The 7,257-nt window shown below is 34.9% G+C and overlaps 1 long non-coding RNA gene across 1 annotated transcript in view; it reads right to left on the bottom strand.

The window, feature by feature from the left end:
* Positions 1-7,257, bottom strand: part of LOC128250039 (uncharacterized) — a 402,283-nt gene that overhangs the window by 175,366 nt on the left and 219,660 nt on the right. Inside the window, exon 3 of the long non-coding RNA XR_008266160.1 lies at positions 1,858-1,935. This is a non-coding gene — a long non-coding RNA (uncharacterized LOC128250039). The remainder of the gene's footprint in view (positions 1-1,857; positions 1,936-7,257) is intronic.

The raw sequence follows: 7,257 nt of genomic DNA, 5'->3' as shown, positions 1-7,257 counted from the left end.
TATATATAGGGCATATTTTATTCAAAGATCCAGTTTTATCAGCAGACGCCACGTTACTACTACATATGAAATACGGATTGAGGATGCATGTATCTGCGAAATAATCAAGCGCATATTGTGACAGACACTGACCGAGACATATCTATATATATATATATATATATATATATATACATACATACATACACATATGTATGTGTGTATGCATGTACGTGTATGTGTGTACATATGTGTCTGTGTGTTCATGTTTCTCTTTTATAAACTTTGAACTTAACATTTACAATTTTTATCAAGGATATCACACCCTTAGAAGCCACATGTCACTCCAGTGTTCGCAATATAAATAAGTGAGCAACGTACTTTATTAGCTTGTATTGGTGATTACAATGCCTACTACGGAGAATATTCGATCAAAGAAAAGCTCAGTAATAAAAATTCAATAACTACGACGCCAATTTGGACTACGTATGTGTATATGTCTCCAAAAATCTTGTGAACACAAAACAGTATCATTGTTGTTACTAAATAATGCTAAGACCTTTCCCCTTTGTAAATATATCAACATTTATTTTTATGTTAGAACGTTAGATCACTATTCGTTTCTTCTGTTATACTTTCTTTTTCGTGAGATCATGACATTCTTATGAATGTATACGGCTTCATCGTTCAATGCTTTGTTCTCTGTAGTATAAGTGATTGCCAGACGACTAGAACATTTTGTTCTATAGCATTGTAATGTTATAAAACCTGTTGCGATAATAAACTTTTTGGTACTTGTTTATCAAGATGTTATTCAATGTACAATATGCGATCAAATGGATTACGCGCTGACATATTGTATTCAAGAGTTTATTGTACTGAAGTATTATCATCAGACAACTAGAAAATAATATATTTTCGTAAGAATCATTGTATCTGGACAAGAAGTGTAAATATCTTGAATATAAATGTAAGAATGCAAATTAAAACAAAGTGATCTATTGTGTTTTAAATTATATCAAGAAGTTGTGTTGAGTTGTAAGTTATTAACTTCCACCTTCATTTCTGACTTAAATGTCTTTGTGTAAACACATATCTGTATATATATCTCTGCCGCTGCGCGTTTCTATTACACACATACACACACACGCACACTAAATGTATGTATGTATGTATGTATGTATGTATGTATGTATGTATGTATGTATATATGTATAGCAAAATAATTACTTCAATTGACGTAATGTAATAGGTATGTACTATGGTTTACCACTAAAACTCTGACGTGTACTTTAGTACTTCAGCTGAAAGTAGAGCTGAAATTGCTTAACAGAGTTCACCAGAAGTGATTGATCATTGAGTGGTAGATACACGGTGGATGCGCAATGGCCCAGTGGTTAGGGCAGCGGACTCGCGGTCGTAGGATCGCGGTTTCGATTCCCAGACCGGGCGTTGTGAGTGTTTATTGAGCGAAAACACCTAAAAGCTCCACGAGGCTCCGGCAGGGGATGGTGGTGAAGCCTGCTGTACTCTGTCACCACAACTTTCTCCCACTCTTACTTCCTGTTTCTGTTGTGCCTGTAATTTAAAGGGCCAGACTTATCACACTGTGCCACGCTGAATATCCCCGAGAACTACGTTAAGGGTACACGTGTCTGTGGAGTGCTCAGCCACTTGCACGTTAATTCCACGAGAAGGCTGTTCCGTTGATCGGATCAACTGGAACCCTCGACGTCGTGAGCGACGAAATACCAACCAGGTAGATACACATTAACACTGATAATGAAGAAGAAAAGCATTTGGCATCATTCTAGAACATATAATTTATAGTAGAATCATTGTGCAGTGTAATTACGATAAATACGTGAAGTCACTTACAGCTTCTTTTCTAACGTCTAAGCAGGTGGTTCCTACGTGTTGAGTAAAGAATTCCACTTAAGGTGAGTACTCGATCATCTAAGAGAGAGAAATAAGAAAATATAGAAATATGAAATATTCTCAATCGAAGATATTAGTCGTTTCCACGTGTCCAAGTGACCGAGGATTGTACATGGTTAAAAATATATGCATTTGTTATTTAAATGATAGAGAAGTTAATTAAATCCTAGCAATTCCAAAGGTGAAATTTCGAGTAGAAACCGAGGCAATGCATACTGGAAATTGCTAGTTTCATCCTGAAGGCGCATGGCTCAGTGGTTAGAGCATCGAGCTTACGATCGCGAGGTTGTGAGTTCGAATCCCAGACCGGGCTGCTCTGTTGTGTTCTTGAGCAAGACGCATTGCTCCAGTTCACTCAGCTGTAGAAATAAGTTGCGACGTCACTGGTGCCAAGCTGTATCGGCCCCTTTGCCTTTCCCTTTGATAACACCGGTGGCGTGGAGAGGGGAGGGTGGTATGCATGGGTGACTGCTGGTCTTCTATAAACAACCTTGCCCGGTAAACTGTTGATATTGATATCAGATCAACAGGTAGATCTCATATAGTTGTGATATATTGCCTGGTGTGCCCTTCTGTGACGGGTAATCAGGATGGGTATATTGGGCTTCGTATACTTGTACCCCAGTGTCACTTTGATGTCATGTATTGCTCTCTCACTCAAAAATAAAATAATAATAATAATTATAGTAGTAGTAGTAGTAATATTTTACTGTGTGTCAGTCAATGTGCAAGATATACAAAGATAGACAAATGTATAGATGCAGACATACACACACATACACACAAAGACTCACACACGCATACACATATACATCCATGTATATAATTAGATCGGCCGATATGTATGAAACAAATAAAAAACGCAAATCGCACATAAATATATAACAATCAATCGATAGAGAAATAAGAAGATTAAATATAACGTCATGCTTTACGAAGGAGTTAGCGGAAATATATTTTAGCTTTGTTAAAGAAAACTATATTTACATAGACATAACGTATAAGTAATACACTAATCCATACAGTATTTCTTAGTTATACATATCTACATTTGCAGAGTTACATTCAGCTGATATATGCGTTGGTAGGGTGTAATGCATCTGTGTGTACTTATATGTATATATATATATATATATATATATATATATATATATATATATATATACATATATATACACACACGCAAATACATAGATATATATATATGTGTGTGTGTGAGTGTGTGTGTCTGTGTGTAATATTTTACCGTGTCTGTACTTGAAAATAAGTATATGCGGTTGTTAACTTAATACGAAATAATACTTTCTCTTGTTCGCTGACCTAAATATTATATCTGTATATTAAACAATGAAAAAAATTAAGTTTATGATAATAATACTAATAATGGCATAATTTGAATATAGTGAATTATATTGATTTCTAACTTTGGCACAATGAAATACATTTCTAGAAAATGTTTGATTGTGTACATTTTGGAGATACGCAACAATGGTTTTTCTTTTTAATTCATTTCTCAAGAAAGGCAAAATGCATTTCAATGATTTGAACGCAGGATTTAGAGATACATATGTAAATACCATATTTGTTCTTGTGGTTGTCAAGCGCTGCAAATGGTTCTACCATTAAACATCTCAATGGATTCATCTGTTTTACAGGTGTTAATTCACTCTATTAATAAATCGTCCTGTGCAAGGCAATGAGGTGACAGAGACGTTAGCACGCCGGGCGGTATTTCGTCTGTCTTCGTGTTCTGAGCTCAAATTCCGCCGAGATCGATCGACTTTGTATTTCAGGGTCGATAAATTAAATAACAGTTGCGTATTGAGGTCATACTGATGTCGATGGCAATTAGTATGAATGTGTGTGATTTTCGTTTTTGTGTGATATTACGTTATAGTTTTTAGTGAAGTTGATCCATACTGTGATTTGAAAACGACAATCTGTATGTTTCTTGTGACAGATACACATTTCGTAAACTGTCGGGCGAACAGCTTAAAAAAACAACTTATCTCCTAAATCTTTTTCACTTGTATTTAGTTGTAGAGCGAAATATAAGGAATCAGCTTCATATGATTTTCACCAAAACTCCGCTGTTGGTGTTTGCGGTTGTAGATGAATACCTGAAGTCGTTTATGTTTGAAGCATCACATCTACAGCATATATACTCCACATACAAAATAGACAAATTAAAAAGATACACAGGAACATACTAACAGCATTAATAGAAACTGCATACATGCAATAGAAATAAACGAGAACATTAGCTTACAAGCGATAGATTAAAGCACAAATGAATACAACAATGCCTCCTGAACTGCTGAATTCTCCACAACAAACTACAATAAATTACAGAGAACATAGAACAGTGCAATTCGCATCAAACCATATCTGCATCTGATATGCATCAAAATATTATATACACATAGAGAAATCTGCATTCTCTAGAGCCTCATTAGCACAATTTTGAGAAGGACATCACCATTGGCTAGTGCAACGTAACAATTGCTAATCCACAACCTCTTTAATGGAGATTTGCTATGGCCACCACCAACATCTATAGGAATACATCATGGTGCTAAGAATACTATTTATCAAAGCTAACATATTCCATGAGCTACAATCTATTCATCTCTGCATTTCGGAATGCGCAATATTGCTCTGAGCAAGAAATTGGTATGGTGTATCCAAAATAAGACATGCATCATTCGGTGAAAATTTTACCATAGGTTGTCTATAACACAGCTCACCAGCTGATAGGAAATAATAACAAGATATTCACAGGAATTACGAATCGTGTGTTTTATTTCACCACTGTCAATATATTCAATATTTCAGGCATTGCAAATAAAGTATTCAAATGAACTTGATTCATAAACACTATATTCATTTCGTATTTGAGCACCAAACAGATCCAGGAAGGGAAATTAACTCATTGAAAGCAATTCTCAAGATATTTAACGCATATATGTTATGGAATGGAAACCACGTCATTAAAAAACTAAAGTCTATTTTCGAACGGTAATTGTTTTCATTAAAACCAGCGATAGCGTATCTAATTTGATTATTTAATGTTTGGCAAAATTTAGGATTTTAGGTAGTTTATTTTGTTAGTAGGATCCTGATCCAAGTTTAGCGATATCAAGTAGACTAAACAACAAACTTTCCTGTTGTAATCAAGTTTCTGAATCTCAAGTTGATAGTTAATTGAATAGATTAAATTAGTTATGTTTACTCGCCCGACACATCGTTTGTTCCACCGTCTGAATCCAAACTCTAACATTTCAATTTTTATTCAAATTCTAATATATCACCAATGATATGGCGGAATAGTTTCAATTAACTTTACAGCTAACATGTACAGAAAAAGAAAAAAAAAAACAACCGTAAAGCAAAAACAGTGAATGAAATCTGAAACCGAAACCTCTGCAGGAAACAGATACATTAGAAGCTGTGACTGATGTTTTCCAATATAATACACAAATACCAAAAACCTCGCAACGCACAAACAGAAATCTGGAAACACCATAAATAATTGAACAATTATCTGTAATCCAGCCTTCCATTGGCAGTTTGCTGGGATGCATGCCGCCAATTGTAACTGAGGTGAAACAGCATCTCTCTCCAAACTTGGTTTCATACATATTTGTCTTAGAAAAAACTATAAGACAATGGGGAAATGCTGGATTCAGCTAAGCGCGTGAACGCTTGTCTTATAAAGAAAAACTAAATTTGCTAATGGATTTTATAAATCATTTTAAGCCAGTAATTACTGGCAGCAAAATTATTAGCTATTCTGTGATCTTACTCAGCAACTTAGCGTCATTTCTTTTCTAAACGAGTACCGAATCATTTATTTGTATTAATTATCTTATCACATTTCATCAATCAGCGTCAGAATGTAATCAAAAACTATTTAATTTATATACATACGAGAACAAAAGGTTACCTTTCATTGTTCCTTTTTCCTCTGTTGTCAAACGTTAATACCTCTTGGACTGAGATATTCCTGTACGGTATTATGGATCAATCACCCTACCAATTTGACAATCGCTAGTGGCTGTTGTACGAAAAATGTCAGTTCTTTTGAGAATTAGTACTTCCTTGCGTGTATGTTAACAGACATAACAATATAATGAAGTACAAACTTTTATATTAATTTTGCTGTTCTAAGATGCCCTGAAACCAGAATCGTTAGAAGGTTAAAAAAATTGCACGTGGCTTTTAAGCCAGTATGGTATAAATGCCAAGCTATATTGATGCTGAACGTTTGTGAGTATTGTTATTTCTCTGACTTTGCAAGTCATTTACCTCCGCAATGACACCTAAAAGCAACGTTCCATACATGCGCATTACAGTAGCATTTGCTTTCATCCCTCATTAAGTCGAGAGATTGCATCCACTAGTTCAACATATATCTCCCACATTACACTCTTTACGTGGGATGTATTGCTTTAATAGCAACTTTGAATCTCATCGAGCAGCCCATTAATGCAATTCGGCTTTGACAGATACACATCATAACGATTTTCCTTTTTTACCTCCGCCAAGGAAGGAGGTTATGTTTTCATCGGCGTTGGTTTGTCCGTCTGTCCGTCTGTGCGCAAAATAACTGAAAAAGTTGTAAACAGTATTTGATGAAACTTACAGGAAACGTTAGTAATGATACGGCGAACGGATGATGAAATTTTGGTAGTGATCCAGGAATTGTTATAGATTCTGGAAGGATTCTTCATTTGTTATATTTACTTTACATGAAGTATTACAATGTTACGTTCTTTGATTATGTCCCTTGAAAAAAACATTTATCGTTTCTACGTAACTTATAGTAAAGTTGCTGTTTCCAAAGTTTATTTTCGTTTCTGTATTCGTAATCATATTCGCGTAGCTATCTTAAAATGAGCTGCTTGGCGGAGGTCTGCGCTCTCTGAGTGCTTTTCTAGCTTTTCCTGTAATAGTTTACAAGCAATATTTTTAAACAGAACTCTAAACCAATGAGTTCACACTTGAATCCGTCGAGTATTTTCTTCACAACCATCGTTCTCATTATCATGGTTGTATTCGCCGATATTACTACAGATGGCATTGTCGCTGCTGTTGATGCAGTTATAATAACACATATCTGCAATACTAGCATGGATCTCCAATATACTATGCCCATGATAGTTGATAATAAGTTGTTTTGTGTATGTGTGTTACTGTAAATAGTGTAATGATTGATTTCCTTTCAGATGTTACAAACACCATAGGAAATTTTCGTGTTGCTTGTTTTCTACCCATAACTATTAATGCAAACGTATAAAGTTTAAGGAAAGAAACTGCAGTAATAAATTTTATATATAT

Source organism: Octopus bimaculoides, chromosome 19 (genome assembly GCF_001194135.2).
Source record: "Octopus bimaculoides isolate UCB-OBI-ISO-001 chromosome 19, ASM119413v2, whole genome shotgun sequence".
Classification (NCBI taxonomy): Eukaryota; Metazoa; Mollusca; class Cephalopoda; order Octopoda; family Octopodidae; genus Octopus; species Octopus bimaculoides.
This window is presented reverse-complemented; position numbering and strand designations above follow the sequence as displayed.